This window comes from Pseudophryne corroboree, chromosome 4, assembly GCF_028390025.1.
Source record: "Pseudophryne corroboree isolate aPseCor3 chromosome 4, aPseCor3.hap2, whole genome shotgun sequence".
Classification (NCBI taxonomy): domain Eukaryota; kingdom Metazoa; phylum Chordata; class Amphibia; order Anura; family Myobatrachidae; genus Pseudophryne; species Pseudophryne corroboree.
The window spans coordinates 746,730,546-746,750,691 of NC_086447.1; the positions used below are offsets into that span (position 1 = coordinate 746,730,546).

General features: G+C 47.4%; 1 protein-coding gene across 1 annotated transcript in view; it reads left to right on the forward strand.

Annotated features, from left to right (window-relative positions):
* The first annotated feature begins 18,459 nt into the window (after nucleotides 1-18,459).
* LOC134910283 (cystatin-like) overlaps nucleotides 18,460-20,146 on the forward strand; it is a 53,073-nt gene continuing 51,386 nt past the window's right edge. Inside the window, exon 1 of the mRNA XM_063918135.1 lies at nucleotides 18,460-18,563. The gene's annotated coding sequence lies outside the window, so the exon portion shown is untranslated. The remainder of the gene's footprint in view (nucleotides 18,564-20,146) is intronic.

Below are 20,146 nucleotides of genomic sequence, written 5' to 3' on the forward strand. Positions count from 1 at the left end.
CCTCGTTACATCGGTCCTTTTAAAATTGAACAAGTCATCAATCCGGTTGCTTACAGACTCCAGTTACCTCCCTTCTTGAAAGTACCCAGGACATTAAATGTTTCCCTGTTGAAACCATTGATCCTGAATCGGTTTCATTCTGCACTTCCTCCAGCTCCTAAAGTTCAGACTCAACGGGGAGTCGAGTATGAGGTGGCTAAGATTCTGGACTCACATTTTCGTTACGGTCAGTTGCAGTATCTTATTGACTGGAAGAGCTATGGTCCTGAAGAACGCTCTTGGACCAATGCCTCAGATGTCCATGCTCCTGTCTTGGTCCGGAATTTCCACTCGAAGTTTCCTCTAAAGCCTAAGAAGTGTCCTGGGGCCACTCCTAAAGGGGGGGGGTGCTGTCACGATCCGGGTATCTGGACGCCATTACTTGCCTTTCAGATGTCTCCTGAGGCTGGCTCAGCGTTCCAAGGCCGGATCTCATCTGTGTCCACATTCTGCATATCCCTCCTGTCACGCTGAGACGCTGTCACAGCGGAGCCATGTTTGAATCCTGCATGGCGTCTCCCATCCTCCGCGGCCTCCGCCGCCGCTCCTGTGTTATAGTTTGCAGGTTGTCAGAGTGGTGCTTCATGCTGCCGCGGCCTCCGCTGTCATCCACGTGTCTCAGCATACATTTGTCAGTCTGGCGTCTCCTGTCCTCTGCGGCCGGCGCCACCATTACAGTTATGTTTCCACATGGTTTTCCAAGCCAGCTTTCCCTCCAGGTTCTAACATGGGCGCAGCCATGTTGGATCCAATCACATGTTTCAGTTCCACCAATCCACTGCCTCTGGAAATCTGCATAATTGCCCAGCCAATGCCTGCCTTGCTTCAGGTATAAGTATCCTGTGCCTGGGCCAGGAAATCGTCAGTGCTTTGTTTGTCATACCTTGTCCCAGTCTCTCTCTCCTGTGGTTGTTTCTCCAGGTTCCAGCTCCTGTCTCCAGCATCCACTAAGAGACCCGCACCTGCCTACCATCCTGCGGTGCAGCCTGACTCTGCAGTCCTCTGTGGCTGTTCCAGCTTCCAGCTATTAACTCATCTGCTTCCAGCAGTCCGCTTCCAGCAGATTCCAGCTCCTTTAAAGTACCGGTGTTGTTCCAGCGGATCCCTACTTACCAGCAGTATCCACTACCACCGGTAACCATCCTTCAACTCCTCTGTTTCCACGCTCCCCAGCATCTTACACTATCCACTCCGTGTTTCATCACCTGGCTGGTTCCATCCAGCATTCACTCCGTGACTTTATCACCTGGCTGATCCCATTCAGCATCCACTCCGTGTCTTGCCACCTGGCTGGTTCTATCCAGCAAATACAACAGCTTATTCAAGTTACCAGCTTCATCTATTACATCTACTGGCATGTTCCTCGGTTATCTTCACTACTACAGCCAGGCCTGGTAAGGTTATTCCATCAAAGGACTTTAACAGCTGTTCTTTAACCTACCAGTGCTCTGTGATACCTTCCATGGTCAAAGTGTTCCAGGAACTATATTATTTGCCATTGCCATTATTTGCTGTCTGTTATTACACGGAGTCTGTTAATAAACTTTTATTTTACTTTTACCTGGTTGTCATGGTCACACCTTCGGGTTTCCTTTAACACTTACATGTCCAGGGGTCTGATTAAACCTCCCCGGTTTAAGTTCATTTCAGTCCTTACAACTGAGGCTTCCTCCTGTCAGCCAAAACCCTCAGTTGTGACAACACATAACACACCCGACACATAACACCCTCACCCCCCTCTCCGCTGCAGGTGACAACCCCTCCCTGCATCAGCTGACAACCCCTTTCTCTCTCCCCCCTGCAGCAGCTGGCAACCCCTTTCTCTCCCCCCCCCCCCCTGCAGCAGCCGGCAACCCCTTTCTCTCTCCCCCCCCTGCAGCAGGGAGCAACCCCCCTCTCTCCCCCAGCAGCAGCTGTCACCTGCAGTGATGTGCCTCAGACAGGCAGATCAGGTAACGGGCGACCCTGGAGGGAGCAGTTACCGAGTTTGAGAACCTGTGGGCTAAAGCTTTGACTGTTCCCAGGATGCCTTGCACCGCCTCCTCTATATCCCCGCCTCCAGGCACTGGAGTTCAGTTTTGTTAACCAGTCCAATGCAGTAGCAGGTAAAAGATGATAACAGTTAGTAGCCATAGCGAACCACATTCTTACGACAGGAGAAGATACCAGTGGTTAATGCCATACAAACTCAAAGAAGCTAAGTGCATCAGGGTGGGTGCCCTTTGGTATTCAGTGTTCCTCGCAGAAAGAGATTTAACAAAGGTAAGTTCTTACCATAAATCACCTTTTCTGCAGTGGGGTACACTGTTATTCCACAGGGAACAACATCAGGGATGTCCTAAAGCGGTTCCTCATGGGAGGAATGCACTGTAGCGGGCACAAGAACCCAGTGTCCAAAGGAAGCATCCTGGGAGGCGGAAGTATCAAAGGCATAGAACCTGATGAACGTGTTCACTGAGGACCACGTAGCCGCCTTGCATAATTGTTCTAGGGACGCGCCATGGCGGGCCGCCCAAGAAGGTCCAACAGACCGAGTAGAATGGGCCTTGATAGTAGCAGGAGCTGGAAGTCCAGCATGTACATAAGCTTGTGCAATCACCATTCTAATTCATCTGGCCAAGGTTTGCTTATTCGCAGGCCAGCCACGTTTGTGAAAACCAAAAACAACAAGAGAGAATCAGTTCTCTTATGGGAGGCAGTTCTTTTCACATAGAGAGAGCCTGTACCACATCCAAAGACCGCTCTTTGGAGGACACATCAGGAGAGATAAAGGCCAGAACCACAATCTCTTGGTTAAGGTGGAAAGATGATACCACCTTAGGTTGATAACCAGGGCGAGTTCTAAGAACCGCACAGTCATGGTGAAAAATCAGAAATGGAGACCTACAGGATAAGGCACCCAAGTCTGAAACCATTCTAGCAGAGGCAATAGCCAGCAAAAACAAGAACTTAAGCATAAGCCATTTAAGGTCCACAGACTCAAGAGGGTCAAACGGAGACTCTTGTAAGGCATCCAGAACAACCGGCAAATCCCAAGGAGCCACAGGAGGGACATAGGGAGGTTGAATCCATAAAATACCCTAAGTGAAGGTATGAACGTCAGGCAGAGTCGCAATTTTTCTCTAAAACCACACCGAAAAGGCAGATATATGAACCTTTAGGGAGGCCAGACGCAGGCCTGATTCCAGGCCCTGTTGTAGAAACGCCAAAAGTTTGGCAGTACTGAACTTGTATGCATCAAAATTCGTAGACGCACACCAGATGAAGTAAGAATTACAGACTCTATAATAAATCCGAGCTGAAGCCGGTTTGCGGGCTTGCAACATCGTCTGAATGACCGCCTCAGAAAAACCTTTGGCACTCAGGACTGTTCAAGAGCCACGCCGTCAAAGCCAGTCGGGCCAAATCCTGGTATACACAGGGGCCCTGAATGAAGAGGTCTGGGTGTTGAGGAAGAAGAAGAGGACGCTCTATCGAGAGACCCTACAGGTCTGAGAACCAATGCCGTCTGGGCCACGCTGGAGCGAGTAGAATCAGCATTCCTCCTTCTTGCTTGAACTTCCGAATTACCATGGGCAGGAGTGACACCGGTGGGAACACCTATGGCAGCCGAAAGTTCCATGGAATAGCCAGTGTGTCCACGAACGCTGCTTGAGGATACCTTGTCCTTGCTCCGAAGACCGGAACCTTGTGATTGTGTCGAGACGCCATCAGGTCTACATCTGGGACTAGGAGTTTGAATACTTCTGGATGAAGGCTCCACTCTCCGGCATGTACGTCCTGATGAGTGAGGAAGTCCGCTTTCCAGTTGAGGACACCCGGAATGAACACTGCCGATATGGCTGGCAGATGGCGTTCCGCCCATCGAAGAATCTTTGACACTTCCAACATTGCCATGCGGCTTCGAGTGCCGCCTTGATGATTTATGCATGCCACCATGGTGGCGTTGTCCGACTGTACTTGAACAGGCCTGTTCTGTACCAGAGGCAGGGCCAGTTCCAAATCATTGAACACTGCTGGCAACTCCAGAATATTTATCGGGAGGAGAGATTCCTCCCTGGTCCACCAACCCTGAAGAGAGTGTTGTTCCAACACTGCGCCCCAACCCCGCAGACTGGCATCCGTCGTTAGAAGGACCCAGTTGGAGATCCAGAAGGGATGCCCCCTGCTCAATTGTTGATCCTGTAGCCACCACCTCAGTGACAGACGAACTTCCGGAGTCAAGGAGATCATGTGAGATCTGATCCGGTGAAGCAGGCTGTCCCACTTGGAGAGAATTAACCTCTGCAGAGGGCGGGAATGAAATGGAGCATACTCTACCATGTCAAAAGCCGACACCATGAGGCCTAGTACTTGCATCGCCGAGTGTATCGACACTCTTGGGCGAGAAAGGAAGTATCTTGTCCTATCCTCCCACTTGGAGGATCAGCATTTGTATACTTAATATTCATTAAGGTATCTCAAATTTCTTTTCACCAACTACTGTGATAATGTGCATCGATGTGTAATCAATAGTACTCTTCACTATTAAATTGGAAATCAATCCATTATAGGCCTATATTTTTGAAGAGATCTTTGAAAGTACATTTTCTATCAGCAATATTGAAAAAATTATCTCCATATGCTCTCCCTTATATACAGCCTACAATTTTCATGCTCTCTCATCCACTAACCTGGACAGCAGAAGCATCTTGGTAGTCATACTCTCTCATTCAGCAGATTACGGCCATACTCCACAGGATACGCCTGATCCCGTTCGATCTTGGAAGCAAATCTGTGGCAGGCCTGGTCAGTAACTGCGTGGGGGACCAGCAGCGAACACCAGGTGCAGTAAACAACCCAGCTGAACAGCAGAAGTAAGACACCTCCTTTTATAACCTCAACTTCTTTCTTCCTTACCTAATCTTTTCTTATTGTCATTATCTAATTTAGGGTTTTTACCCAATAAAGTATATACGAAATATTCTATTTTGCATAAATTACTTCTACATTCATAGACCTCTTTGCTTGTAGCATAAGTCGATTTATACCATATTTACCCAGCAAAAGCCTTTCTGGGTACACGGCTGCCTAAACATAGAGCAGTAGGTGTAAAGTAACCCTTATAGGCAACATTTTTAATTATTTAATTATTTAATTATTTAATTAATCTAATTTGTCATATTACATTGACCTCCCTCTCTTTTTCACTTGAAAACATTTATAACGCAGAGGTAACCAAAGCATATCTCTTGTTGGGATCAAAAAAATATATATAACCTATTATATCTTACAGATAGACCATTTTTTATTGTATCACAAATATTTTTCACCAAGGCGTTCATTACTATATCTATTTTGTTAAGTTTGACATAACTGCTATGTATAAACTTATTAACCATGTCACTTTAATTTTTATATATATTTATTAAAAGTTACGTTTTAGATGTCTAATTTTTTATTAAGAGTGCCCCAACATAGAGTCTTTCTTCTCTTCTTGTAAATACCTTAAAATTACTGACTCTGGGAGCACCACCGACTAGTAATTGTCACATTCTGTGTACATTATCAGCTTAAAGTCGGTCACAGACCAAGAATCCCTTTTTAGGCCAAGGTCTGCATTAATAACCTGTTGCGGAACTATCCCTATAAGATTTACCTATCCTGAAGCTTCAGGACCTTCTCCGAAGACAAGAACAACCATTGGTTGTGTGTGTCCAACAATGCCCCCAGGTGCACCATGCTCTCAGCAGGGACCAGGGAGGTTTTCTTCCAGTTGATGAGCCACCCGTGGGCTTGCAGGAATTGGACCACCAGTTCCAGATGACGAAGGAGAACCTCTGGGGAATTTGCCAGGATCAGCAAGTCGTCGAGATATGGCAGGATCCTGATACCCTGACGGTGAAGCAGAGCCATCGTAACCGCCATGACCTTGGTGAAAATTCTCGGAGCTGTGGCCAGTCCAAAAGTTAAGACCTGGAATTGATAATGTAGGTTGCCAATAGCAAACCGCAGGTACTGCTGATGCGACATGGCAATAAGTATATGTAGGTAAGCATCCTGAATGTCCAGGGATATCATATAGTCCTTTGGCTCCAAGGCCAGAACAAAAGAGCGTAGAGTTTCCATACGGAATTTGGAAACCCTCACAAATTTGTTCAAAGGCTTGAGGTTGAGAATGGGTCATGAGGTTCCATTCAGTTTCGGAACTAGGAACAGCATTGAATAGTACCCCCTGCCTCTCGGAGCCAGAGGCACCGTCACTACCACTCCTGTGTCCAGGATGGATTGTACCACCAAATGGAGAGTTTTTGCTTTCACCGGATCCGAAGGGATATTTGTTGAGCAAAACTTTCAAGGGGGACGTTTCTTGAAAGAGATGGCGTATCCGTGAGTGACGACTTCCCTTACCCTGGCGTCTGAAGTGGTCTGTAACCATACCTAAGCACACCGCAGAAGTCGGCCTCCCACCCTGGGAACCCCCAGGAGGAGGCCCGCCCCGTCATGCAGCAGGCTTGTCTGGTTTGGAAGCACGCTGACGGGCAGCCCAGGAACGTTTGGGCTTGGAGGTTTTGGAAGTGTGAACCTGTTTCAGGTACGCCTGACTCTTTGCTTTACTTGGAGGTCGAAAGGAACAAAAGGTGGTACTTTTAGCCTTCGGACACTGTCTGGCATTATCAGAAAAATTAGAAGTTAGCGCCGCTTCAACTTCTTGAACCCAGGCTTCAATAGCCTTTGCAGCCCAAGAAGCCGCTATAGTGGGTCTATCCACAGCACCTGCAAGGGTTTAAATAGACTTCAAGCAACCCTCCACACGCTTATCCGTCTGTTCCTTCAGAGAAGTGACGGTAGTGACAGGCAGAGTAGAGGACACCACCAGACGCGCGACATGTGAGTCCACCAGCGGCGGCATTTCCCAATTTTTACTTAACTCTGCAGCGAGGGGATAACGAGCTAGCATCTTCTTGGACAGGGAGAATTTCCTACCTGGAGACTCCCAGGATTCCTGACATATGTCAACTAAATGGTCAGAATGGGGCAAAACTAATTTAGTGACCTTCTGACGTTTGAACTTATCGGGTTTCTGGAGGTTCAGATTCATCATCAATTTGAAGAATCAGTTTGATAGCCTCCAAGAGATCAGGAACATACACCTGTGAAATTGATTCCCCATCAGAAGCATCTGCATCAGTGTCTGAGGGATCAGTGTATACGTCATCTTCATCGGATGAAGTATCTGTAACATGCGTGGATTCTGAGGAAGAAATGGTCCGCTTAGATGACCCTTTGGTCCTAGGAGGGCGAGGGTTAGGTTTTTGTTTAACCAAAGACTGATTCAATTGCTGTAACTGAGTTGACAGAGCATCTGCCCATGGCGGATTAACTGCAGGGACAATATGTGGCTGCAATGGCACAAGGTCCCACACGGGGTATAAGTCTTGTTACTAGCGTAGTCAGCAGGTTAGAAAAATCAGCCCAGGGTGGGTCTTGGTGTGCCACCAGTGCTGCAGGCTGACAGAAGGGTACTGCCCCCGGTGTGATGCAAACATTATTGGGGAATGTAGCTCTAGGGAGTAACAGTACAATATAGCCAGACACAGTACCTGACAAAAAAAAAAAAAAACGTGTGCAGCGTGACAGCAAATGCAGAACACAGAGGATTTAAGTGGTTTATGGTGACTGAAATACACAGAGAAAAAATATCCCTGACGCACTTAGCCCCCCTCTGGGTACAGAATATAGGGACAGCAATATGTGTGATATACACGGAATAGGAACCACACAGTCACATGTACAATGCAGAATTTGTTACAAACAGCAATAAAACTGCACTGGACTGGCAATACTAAGTAAAGCTATACATGTAAGATATAACAATGCACAGTAAATACTGGATGTATATCACAGGATACTTGTACTGAAATATCCCTGTAGTTATGCACTTTTTCTTAACTAACACTGTCTAAATGATATGTAGAATACTTAAGTGTCCTGTAAATGCACAGCGCTGATGAGGCAGGTGGCTTTACAGAGGAGACATTGCCCAGCAGTCCCAGGATCAGCACAGCTCTTGTAATGGCGCCCAAACGCTGACAGGGAGTGAGGGAGAGAGAGATGCAGCTCCAGGGAGGAACATTTGCAGTAAATGGCGCCTGGGGCTGGGGGAGGGGCTACAGGTCAGAGCCTTATTCCCTCTGCTGGACTTCACCACCGAGTACTGCAGGGCCTATACTAAACGGATTTTAGGAAATCCGACCTGTGCCCCTTGCCTGGTGGATATAGTGGGGTCCCTGCACGGCCACAGTGTCCATGCCAGCGGAGCAGACCGTCGCCGGAGACCGCGCCGGATCGCGATTTCGGCGGGTCCCGCCTGGGGGACCCTCTTACCACCTTCCTGAACTTGCAGCCACGCGATCCTGGAGAGCAGTGGCGGGTGTGTGCCTGATGAAGCCGGAGCGCTTCCGCTGTAAGTACCCAGCAACCAGGGCGCAGGAGTATACAGCGCTGCTGGAGGAGGTGAGGGAGCCGCAGCACGCTATGTCAGACTGACATATAGCACTTCTAAGTGCCTGTGCTGCAGTGCTTGAAGTCTTCATTCTTCAGAAAAGCTCTTTCCAGGGCTGCCTAGCGCAGCCAGAGCCGGCCCTAAGAAATTTGTTGCCCTAGGCAAGATTTTGGCTGGTGCCCCCTAGCTAGGTCCGCCTCGGACCCAGCACCCCTCTCCCAGCAGCAAAGATCACAGCAGCAGCCAGGAACACCCATCACCCCTCGTCCATAGCAATCCTCATTTTGATGCCTTTGCCAGCAAGAGAATTGGCACCCCCACCCCCAATACTATAAACAAATACACTGCGCGCCGCAGGCACACAGTCAAAAAAGGGGCGTGTTCTTGCTGGGAAGAGGCTTGTCTGCACAATAGTACCCCCTAATACAAATTATGTCACACAGTAGTGTGGCGTAATATATATACACACACAAATATATATTTGTACATACTGTGGTACACATGACAGACCCTGAGTATCCATACAGCACATCACAGCATGGGTAACATCACCCATAGGCCTCCCCAAAATCTGCAGCAGATTCCCTTTAAGGGACACATGTACACATGACAAATCCATTATGTGCTGCACATTGTATATATATATATATATATATATATACATATATATATATATATATATATATATATATATATATATATATATATATATATATATACACACACATACACACACACTATATATAGATGAAAATTTGGGCACAATCAATACCTGTTGTCCTTTTAAAAATGTGGCTATGCATTTCTGCGAATAAAATGTTCTGCACTACAATGCTCCCCCTCATATACAGTGTATATATATATATATATATATATATATATATATATATACATACACACATACACATACACACACATATATGTACATATTCACCCTTTCTTCCAGCTGCAGCCCTGCATGTATTCAGATGTGCAGGTGAGTTGCTCCCTTCCCTCATTTACATTTTTAAACACAATCCCAAGACCCTGTCGTCCCTGCCTCTCTAACCTGGGTCCCGGACAGACAAACATGCTGCGGTTTCCCTGGTCTGGGACCACTAGAAGGTCAGTGTAGCCGCCGGCGCGACCTCCGCTGTTGAAGAGTGGCGAGAAAGAGAGGAGAGAGTGACAGAGGTCCGTATTCTGAGTCCCAGTTCTGGAGTTCCCACCGCTCTGCCTCCTCCCTGATGCCAGCTGCGGGACATCAGAGATTGCAGTGCGCAGGCTTCCACCACGTGAGTCAGAGTTATGGGGACGGCCGCCCGCCAGCGTCTCCCAGTCCCTGCGAACCGCCGCTGTTAAGCTGAGCCCGCTCTAGGCTTGGGATGCCACTAGAATCCCAAATGCCATAGGCAATTGCCTAGTTTGCCTATGCCTAGGGCCGGCTCTGAGCGCAGCCCTCTCTGTTAGCTGCCTGCACTGCAGGCACCAACTTACAAACTGAGCTCCAGTGCCTGGAGGCGGGGATATAGAGGAGGCGGTGCAAGGCATCCCGAGAACAGTCAAAGCTTTAGCCTGTTGGTGCCTCGGATCAAGATCCAACTCTACACCCCAATGTTATTCCCTGTGGAATACCAGTGAACCCCGCTGCAGAAATAGTGCTATGGATTGTTTGAAGAAGTGGGGCCCCAGATCGTTGTCTTGGTTAGGGCCCCCTGAGGTCTAAATCCGCCTCTGTCTATAGGCTCTTTTAATTTCTCATCCTATTGATTTTATTCTCAAGTGCACCTCCCCAGGATAGTAATGTGTCAGTAAAGTTAAACAGTCAGGTGAAATAGATAAGGGGGAGATATATCAAACCTTGGAGAGAGATAAAGTACCAACCAATCAGCTTCTAACAGTCCTTTTAAAACACACCCTGTAAAATGGCCACCGAGCGTACAGAGACTTTGAATGGGCCGCGTGCACGTCTATGACGCACGCATGTCCCATTCATTCCCGGCGGCGCGCCTCTCCGGGTGCACCTTGTTGCAGACGGAGCCACGATTAGTGTTTCTCCATCTGTAGAAGCTGGTTCATACTGTATGTCTCTCCGCTGTGTCTCTCTCCAAGGTTTGACAAATCTCCCCCTAATGCTGGTTACACACTAGTTGATAAAGTGAACCATGAGGTCGATGCCGACACATCGTTCACATGCACACCCGTCAGCAACATCGTCTGTCGGCCGTGTGACATAGCCAGTGAGGACCATGCTATGGAATGCAGCATGGCCCCTGCTCACCCCATATCCCCCCCACCCCACCCCGCCCGATGCTGGCGGCATCGGTGACAATATCGCCGGGTACAAACATCGTTTAGTGTGTAACCGGATTTAAGTGTGATATTTAATCCTGTGCCGACACATAACCCAGCTCTTAGAAATGTATTACAGGTTGAGTATCCCATATCCAAATATTCCGAAATATGGAATATTCCGAAATACGGAATTTTTTGAGCGAGAGTGAGATAGTGAAACCTTTGTTTTCTGATGTTTCACTGTACACAAACTTTGTTTAATACACAAAGTATTAAAAATATTGTATTAAATGACCTTCAGGCTGTATGTTTAAGGTGTATATGAAACATAAATAAATTGTGTGAATGTACACACACAGAGGCAGAACTCTGGGAGGCAATGGAGTCAGCTGCCGTCGGGCTCTTGCTTTGAAGGGGGGCACTTCTCCTCCTGTTCTGTGTGTTCAGCTACATTATTCAAATAAGTTAACTGACAGCAGCCGGTATCTCTTCCTTAGCCGACTTCCCCACTAGTCACTGCACCTTACACATCACACCCTCTTTATTATAGATATACTGGAATCAGACACCTTACTTAGAGATGAGCGGGTTCGGTTTCTCTGAATCCAAACCCGCCAGAACTTCATGTTTTTTTTCACGGGTCCGAGCGACTCGGATCTTCCCGCCTTGCTCGGTTAACCCGAGCGCGCCCGAACGTCATCATGACGCTGTCGGATTCTCGCGAGGCTCGGATTCTATCGCGAGACTCGGATTCTATATAAGGAGCCCGCGTCGCCGCCATTTTCACACGTGCATTGAGATTGATAGGGAGAGGACGTGGCTGGCGTCCTCTCCGTTTAGAATTAGAATAGATTAGAGAGACACTTGATTTACTAATTTTGGGGAGCATTAGGAGTACTCAGTAGTGTACAGTGCAGAGTTTTGCTGATAGTGACCAGTGACCACCACTTTTATTTATAATCCGTTCTCTGCCTGAAAAAAGCGATACACAGCACACAGTGACTCAGTCACATACCATATCTGTGTGCACTGCTCAGGCTCAGGCCAGTGTGCTGCATCATCTATTATCTATATATAATATTATATATATCTGTCTGACTGCTCAGCTCACACAGCTTATAATTGTGGGGGAGACTGGGGAGCACTACTGCAGTGCCAGTTATAGGTTATAGCAGGAGCCAGGAGTACATAATATATTATATAGTGAGTGACCACCAGACACACAGTGCAGTTTATTTAATATATCCGTTCTCTGCCTGAAAAAAGCGATACACACAGTGACTCAGTCAGTCACATACCATATCTGTGTGCACTGCTCAGGCTCAGGCCAGTGTGCTGCATCATCTATATATATATTATATATCTGTCTGACTGCTCAGCTCACACAGCTTATAATTGTGGGGGAGACTGGGGAGCACTACTGCAGTGCCAGTTATAGGTTATAGCAGGAGCCAGGAGTACATAATATTATATTAAAATTAAACAGTGCACACTTTTGCTGCAGGAGTGCCACTGCCAGTGTGACTAGTGACCAGTGACCTGACCACCAGTATATAATATTAGTAGTATACTATCTCTTTATCAACCAGTCTATATTAGCAGCAGACACAGTACAGTGCGGTAGTTCACGGCTGTGGCTACCTCTGTGTCGGCACTCGGCAGCCCGTCCATAATTGTATATACCACCTAACCGTGGTTTTTTTTTCTTTCTTTATACATACATACTAGTTACGAGTATACTATCTCTTTATCAACCAGTCTATATATTAGCAGCAGACACAGTACAGTGCGGTAGTTCACGGCTGTGGCTACCTCTGTGTCGGCACTCGGCAGCCCGTCCATAATTGTATATACCACCTAACCGTGGTTTTTTTTTCTTTCTTTATACATACATACTAGTTACGAGTATACTATCTCTTTATCAACCAGTCTATATATTAGCAGCAGACACAGTACAGTGCGGTAGTTCACGGCTGTGGCTACCTCTGTGTCGGCACTCGGCAGCCCGTCCATAATTGTATATACCATCTAACCGTGGTTTTTTTTTCTTTCTTTATACATACATACTAGTTACGAGTATACTATCTCTTTATCAACCAGTCTATATATTAGCAGCAGACACAGTACAGTGCGGTAGTTCACGGCTGTGGCTACCTCTGTGTCGGCACTCGGCAGCCCATCCATAATTGTATATACCACCTAACCGTGGTTTTTTTTTCTTTCTTTATACATACATACTAGTTACGAGTATACTATCTCTTTATCAACCAGTCTATATATTAGCAGCAGACACAGTACAGTGCGGTAGTTCACGGCTGTGGCTACCTCTGTGTCGGCACTCGGCAGCCCGTCCATAATTGTATACTAGTATCCAATCCATCCATCTCCATTGTTTACCTGAGGTGCCTTTTAGTTGTGCCTATTAAAATATGGAGAACAAAAATGTTGAGGTTCCAAAATTAGGGAAAGATCAAGATCCACTTCCACCTCGTGCTGAAGCTGCTGCCACTAGTCATGGCCGAGACGATGAAATGCCAGCAACGTCGTCTGCCAAGGCCGATGCCCAATGGCATAGTACAGAGCATGTCAAAACCAAAACACCAAATATCAGTAAAAAAAGGACTCCAAAACCTAAAATAAAATTGTCGGAGGAGAAGCGTAAACTTGCCAATATGCCATTTACCACACGGAGTGGCAAGGAACGGCTAAGGCCCTGGCCTATGTTCATGGCTAGTGGTTCAGCTTCACATGAGGATGGAAGCACTCAGCCTCTCGCTAGAAAACTGAAAAGACTCAAGCTGGCAAAAGCACCGCAAAGAACTGTGCGTTCTTTGAAATCCCAAATCCACAAGGAGAGTCCAATTGTGTCGGTTGCGATGCCTGACCTTCCCAACACTGGACGTGAAGAGCATGCGCCTTCCACCATTTGCACGCCCCCTGCAAGTGCTGGAAGGAGCACCCGCAGTCCAGTTCCTGATAGTCAGATTGAAGATGTCAGTGTTGAAGTACACCAGGATGAGGAGGATATGGGTGTTGCTGGCGCTGGGGAGGAAATTGACCAGGAGGATTCTGATGGTGAGGTGGTTTGTTTAAGTCAGGCACCCGGGGAGACACCTGTTGTCCGTGGGAGGAATATGGCCGTTGACATGCCAGGTGAAAATACCAAAAAAATCAGCTCTTCGGTGTGGAGGTATTTCACCAGAAATGCGGACAACAGGTGTCAAGCCGTGTGTTCCCTTTGTCAAGCTGTAATAAGTAGGGGTAAGGACGTTAACCACCTCGGAACATCCTCCCTTATACGTCACCTGCAGCGCATTCATAATAAGTCAGTGACAAGTTCAAAAACTTTGGGTGACAGCGGAAGCAGTCCACTGACCAGTAAATCCCTTCCTCTTGTAACCAAGCTCACGCAAACCACCCCACCAACTCCCTCAGTGTCAATTTCCTCCTTCCCCAGGAATGCCAATAGTCCTGCAGGCCATGTCACTGGCAATTCTGACGAGTCCTCTCCTGCCTGGGATTCCTCCGATGCATCCTTGCGTGTAACGCCTACTGCTGCTGGCGCTGCTGTTGTTGCCGCTGGGAGTCGATGGTCATCCCAGAGGGGAAGTCGTAAGCCCACTTGTACTACTTCCAGTAAGCAATTGACTGTTCAACAGTCCTTTGCGAGGAAGATGAAATATCACAGCAGTCATCCTACTGCAAAGCGGATAACTGAGTCCTTGACAACTATGTTGGTGTTAGATGTGCGTCCGGTATCCGCCGTTAGTTCACAGGGAACTAGACAATTTATTGAGGCAGTGTGCCCCCGTTACCAAATACCATCTAGGTTCCACTTCTCTAGGCAGGCGATACCGAGAATGTACACGGACGTCAGAAAAAGACTCACCAGTGTCCTAAAAAATGCAGTTGTACCCAATGTCCACTTAACCACGGACATGTGGACAAGTGGAGCAGGGCAGGGTCAGGACTATATGACTGTGACAGCCCACTGGGTAGATGTATGGACTCCCGCCGCAAGAACAGCAGCGGCGGCACCAGTAGCAGCATCTCGCAAACGCCAACTCTTTCCTAGGCAGGCTACGCTTTGTATCACCGCTTTCCAGAATACGCACACAGCTGAAAACCTCTTACGGCAACTGAGGAAGATCATCGCGGAATGGCTTACCCCAATTGGACTCTCCTGTGGATTTGTGGCATCGGACAACGCCAGCAATATTGTGTGTGCATTAAATATGGGCAAATTCCAGCACGTCCCATGTTTTGCACATACCTTGAATTTGGTGGTGCAGAATTTTTTAAAAAACGACAGGGGCGTGCAAGAGATGCTGTCGGTGGCCAGAAAAATTGCGGGACACTTTCGGCGTACAGGCACCACGTACAGAAGACTGGAGCACCACCAAAAACTACTGAACCTGCCCTGCCATCATCTGAAGCAAGAAGTGGTAACGAGGTGGAATTCAACCCTCTATATGCTTCAGAGGTTGGAGGAGCAGCAAAAGGCCATTCAAGCCTATACAATTGAGCACGATATAGGAGATGGAATGCACCTGTCTCAAGTGCAGTGGAGAATGATTTCAACGTTGTGCAAGGTTCTGATGCCCTTTGAACTTGCCACACGTGAAGTCAGTTCAGACACTGCCAGCCTGAGTCAGGTCATTCCCCTCATCAGGCTTTTGCAGAAGAAGCTGGAGGCATTGAAGAAGGAGCTAAAAGGGAGCGATTCCGCTAGGCATGTGGGACTTGTGGATGCAGCCCTTAATTCGCTTAACAAGGATTCACGGGTGGTCAATCTGTTGAAATCAGAGCACTACATTTTGGCCACCGTGCTCGATCCTAGATTTAAAGCCTACCTTGGATCTCTCTTTCCGGCAGACACAGGTCTGCTGGGGTTGAAAGACCTGCTGGTGACAAAATTGTCAAGTCAAGCGGAACGCGACCTGTCAACATCTCCTCCTTCACATTCTCCCGCAACTGGGGGTGCGAGGAAAAGGCTCAGAATTCCGAGCCCACCCGCTGGCGGTGATGCAGGGCAGTCTGGAGCGACTGCTGATGCTGACATCTGGTCCGGACTGAAGGACCTGACAACGATTACGGACATGTCGTCTACTGTCACTGCATATGATTCTCTCAACATTGATAGAATGGTGGAGGATTATATGAGTGACCGCATCCAAGTAGGCACGTCACACAGTCCGTACTTATACTGGCAGGAAAAAGAGGCAATTTGGAGGCCCTTGCACAAACTGGCTTTATTCTACCTAAGTTGCCCTCCCACAAGTGTGTACTCCGAAAGAGTGTTTAGTGCCGCCGCTCACCTTGTCAGCAATCGGCGTACGAGGTTACATCCAGAAAATGTGGAGAAGATGATGTTCATTAAAATGAATTATAATCAATTCCTCCGCGGAGACATTGACCAGCAGCAATTGCCTCCACAAAGTACACAGGGAGCTGAGATGGTGGATTCCAGTGGGGACGAATTGATAATCTGTGAGGAGGGGGATGTACACGGTGATATATCGGAGGGTGAAGATGAGGTGGACATCTTGCCTCTGTAGAGCCAGTTTGTGCAAGGAGAGATTAATTGCTTCTTTTTTGGGGGGGGTCCAAACCAACCCGTCATATCAGTCACAGTCGTGTGGCAGACCCTGTCACTGAAATGATGGGTTGGTTAAAGTGTGCATGTCCTGTTTTGTTTATACAACATAAGGGTGGGTGGGAGGGCCCAAGGACAATTCCATCTTGCACCTCTTTTTTCTTTTCTTTTTCTTTGCATCATGTGCTGATTGGGGAGGGTTTTTTTGGAAGGGACATCCTGCGTGACACTGCAGTGCCACTCCTAGATGGGCCCGGTGTTTGTGTCGGCCACTAGGGTCGCTAATCTTACTCACACAGTCAGCTACCTCATTGCGCCTCTTTTTTTCTTTGCGTCATGTGCTGTTTGGGGAGGGTTTTTTGGAAGGGACATCCTGCGTGACACTGCAGTGCCACTCCTAGATGGGCCCGGTGTTTGTGTCGGCCACTAGGGTCGCTAATCTTACTCACACAGTCAGCTACCTCATTGCGCCTCTTTTTTTCTTTGCGTCATGTGCTGTTTGGGGAGGGTTTTTTGGAAGGGCCATCCTGCGTGACACTGCAGTGACACTCCTAGATGGGCCCGGTGTTTGTGTCGGCCACTAGGGTCGCTAATCTTACTCACACAGCTACCTCATTGCGCCTCTTTTTTTCTTTGCGTCATGTGCTGTTTGGGGAGGGTTTTTTGGAAGGGACATCCTGCGTGACACTGCAGTGCCACTCCTAGATGGGCCCGGTGTTTGTGTCGGCCACTAGGGTCGCTTATCTTACTCACACAGCGACCTCGGTGCAAATTTTAGGACTAAAAATAATATTGTGAGGTGTGAGGTATTCAGAATAGACTGAAAATGAGTGTAAATTATGGTTTTTGAGGTTAATAATACTTTGGGATCAAAATGACCCCCAAATTCTATGATTTAAGCTGTTTTTTAGTGTTTTTTGAAAAAAACACCCGAATCCAAAACACACCCGAATCCGACAAAAAAAATTCGGTGAGGTTTTGCCAAAACGCGGTCGAACCCAAAACACGGCCGCAGAACCGAACCCAAAACCAAAACACAAAACCCGAAAAATTTCAGGCGCTCATCTCTAACCTTACTGATGAAGCTATTTGCCCCTATAAAGGAAGCATGAGAATTCTAACTATATGAAGTTATTTCTCTGACAATTACACGTAACTTCATATAGTTAGAATTCTCATACTTCCTCTACAGGAGCAAATAACTCCACCAGTAAGGAGCATGCTTCCAGTGTAATAGGTTGTGGGTTCTAATCCTGGGTATGACACTTGTAATATAATTGTCAGAGAAATAATCAGTATTGTGAGTGACTGAGCAGATCTATGTAGTGTGTGGCTGGACCCCTACATAGATCTGCCTAGTTGCAACGGTTTTGTAGTAGCTTCATATAGTTAGAATCTGGAGGCTTGCTATGTAGGAGCAAATAAATATATATATATTTATAGGGGGGGCACCAATATTTTTCTTGCCTCCGGGCAACTGGGACAAACTTACGCCACTGTACACACACATTGTTTAATGCACAAAGTTATTAAAAATATTGGCTAAAATAACCTTCAGGTTGTGTGTATAAGGTGTATATGAGACATAAATGCATTCTGTGCTTAGACTTAGGTCCCATCGCCATGATATCACATTATGGTATGCAATTATTCCAAAGTACGGAAATATCCGATATCCAAAATACTTCTGGTCCCAAGCATTTTGGATAAGGGATACTCAACCTGTATAGCTATGCACCATTTATGTTCTGTGTTTGTTATTAAATGACTGTATAATCAAAGCATTTGAGGCAGAGTATAAAAAGACTGGAAACTCATACTGGCACTGAAAAATGTACAAACATACAGTACTGTACATGTAACTGCTACACAAGGAAGGAATTACCTTTAGCTGAGCAATGACGGTAGTTTTTTTTTCTTCTTGCACAACTGCACTACAGTAGCTCAGCAAGAGTAAATATCTATTCTTCATCGCAAACATACACTAGGATCACATGTCAGCATTTCTTAAAGCTGATACACATGTTGATGTTTTTCCTCTCTGTGTTTAGGCGTGGTTAGTATTACCTGATGACACTGGAGAAACCTGTTCCTCATTTAGCAGGACTCACTTCCTTGTTAAAGATTTATCAAGGGGCAGCACTGAAAATCAGTTTTCACTATTACGAGGTAAATATATTTGGATTTGAATTGTAAGTACTGTATAACATTTACTGTAATGAAATAAACTTTTATTTTAAAGATACGTTAGTGTGGAGGCAGCAAATGCTATTTGGCACAATGCAGACAATTTTAAGCTTGGAATTTTGCACATTGCCCTAATTTACTGGATTACTGCGACAAATCAGCCAGTTCCTATAAGCCAAGCACAGTCTTTGTGAAGGCGCCAGGCAACACAAGTGTCAGCTAGGGAATTTGCTAAAAAGTAAAATATTTAAGTTATTTTGTGTTTCTTTACCTTCAAGTTATATCTAGTGTGTTATAGGTTTCTCTTAAGCAGGGGCGTATCTACCCTTTGGCCAGGATGGCACTCGCCAGGGGTGCCAACCGAGCAGGGGTGCCGCCCAAAGGTGCCACCCTCGGCCAATGGGTGGAACCCCTTAAGCCGTGGTGTCTGGCAATACCTGCTGTGCCGAGCTGCCTGTGCATTGCCTGGGATGGAGGGCGGAGGATCGCTCAGCAGGCAGGAGCTGGCGCCGGTGTCCGGCACCCCAATGCACTACAGGGAAGAAACTGAAAATAAACTACAACTCCCAGCAACCCTTGCTGTTGAGAGCTCCCGGCGGCAAGGGCTGCTGGGAGCTGTAGTTTATTTTCAGTGTCTTCACATAGTTTGGTGCGGTGCCAGACACCAGCGCCAGCTCCTGCCTACAGAGTGATCCTCCGCCCTCCATCCCAGGCAACTCAGCACAGCAGGTATTGCCAGACACTATGGCTATCTGCTGGGATGTTGTGGGATGGAGACTAGGGCTGTGTGCTGTGTGGGGAGGCTATGTATGTGCTGGGAGTGGCGGAGACTACTACTATGTGCTAAGTGCGGACTACAGCTATGTGTTGGGAGGGGGAGGGGGACTATGGCTATGTGGTGGGGGGGACTACGGCTATTGCTTGAGGAGGTAGGGGCTATTGCTATTTATTGGGAGGGGACTATGGCTATGTGCTAGGAGGGGGATGGGGACTATGACTGTGGGGGCATATCTGGCACTGTGGGGGCATATCTAATACCGTGGGGGCATATCTGGCACTATGAGGGCATATCTGGCACCATGGAGGCATGTGTATCTGGCAATGTGGGGGCATATCTGGCAACATGGGGGCATATGTATGTCTGGCACTGTGGGGGCATGTGTGTATCTGGCACTGTGGGGCCATATGTGTTTCTGGCACTGTGGGGGCATATCTAGCACTGTGGAGGCATATCTGGCACTGTGGGGGCATGTATGTATCTGGCACTGTGGGGGCATGTGTGTATCTGGCACTGTGGGGGCATGTGTGTATCTGGCCCTATTCGGGGCATGTGTGTGTCTGGCACTGCACTATTGGGGTCTTATGTGTATCACGGACCCATTTTCTTTGGCCACGCCCCATGTGGCATGTGGCCAAACCCATTTTTTGGCGTGCGCACACAGTACCACTAAGAATTTTTTTCTACTTGCACCAGTGGGTAGTGCGCTGCACTGCACTTCTTTGCACTACTATTTGATTATGCTACCTGGCCTTGGGTGGCATTGCCTCCTCAGCCAGGCCAGGCA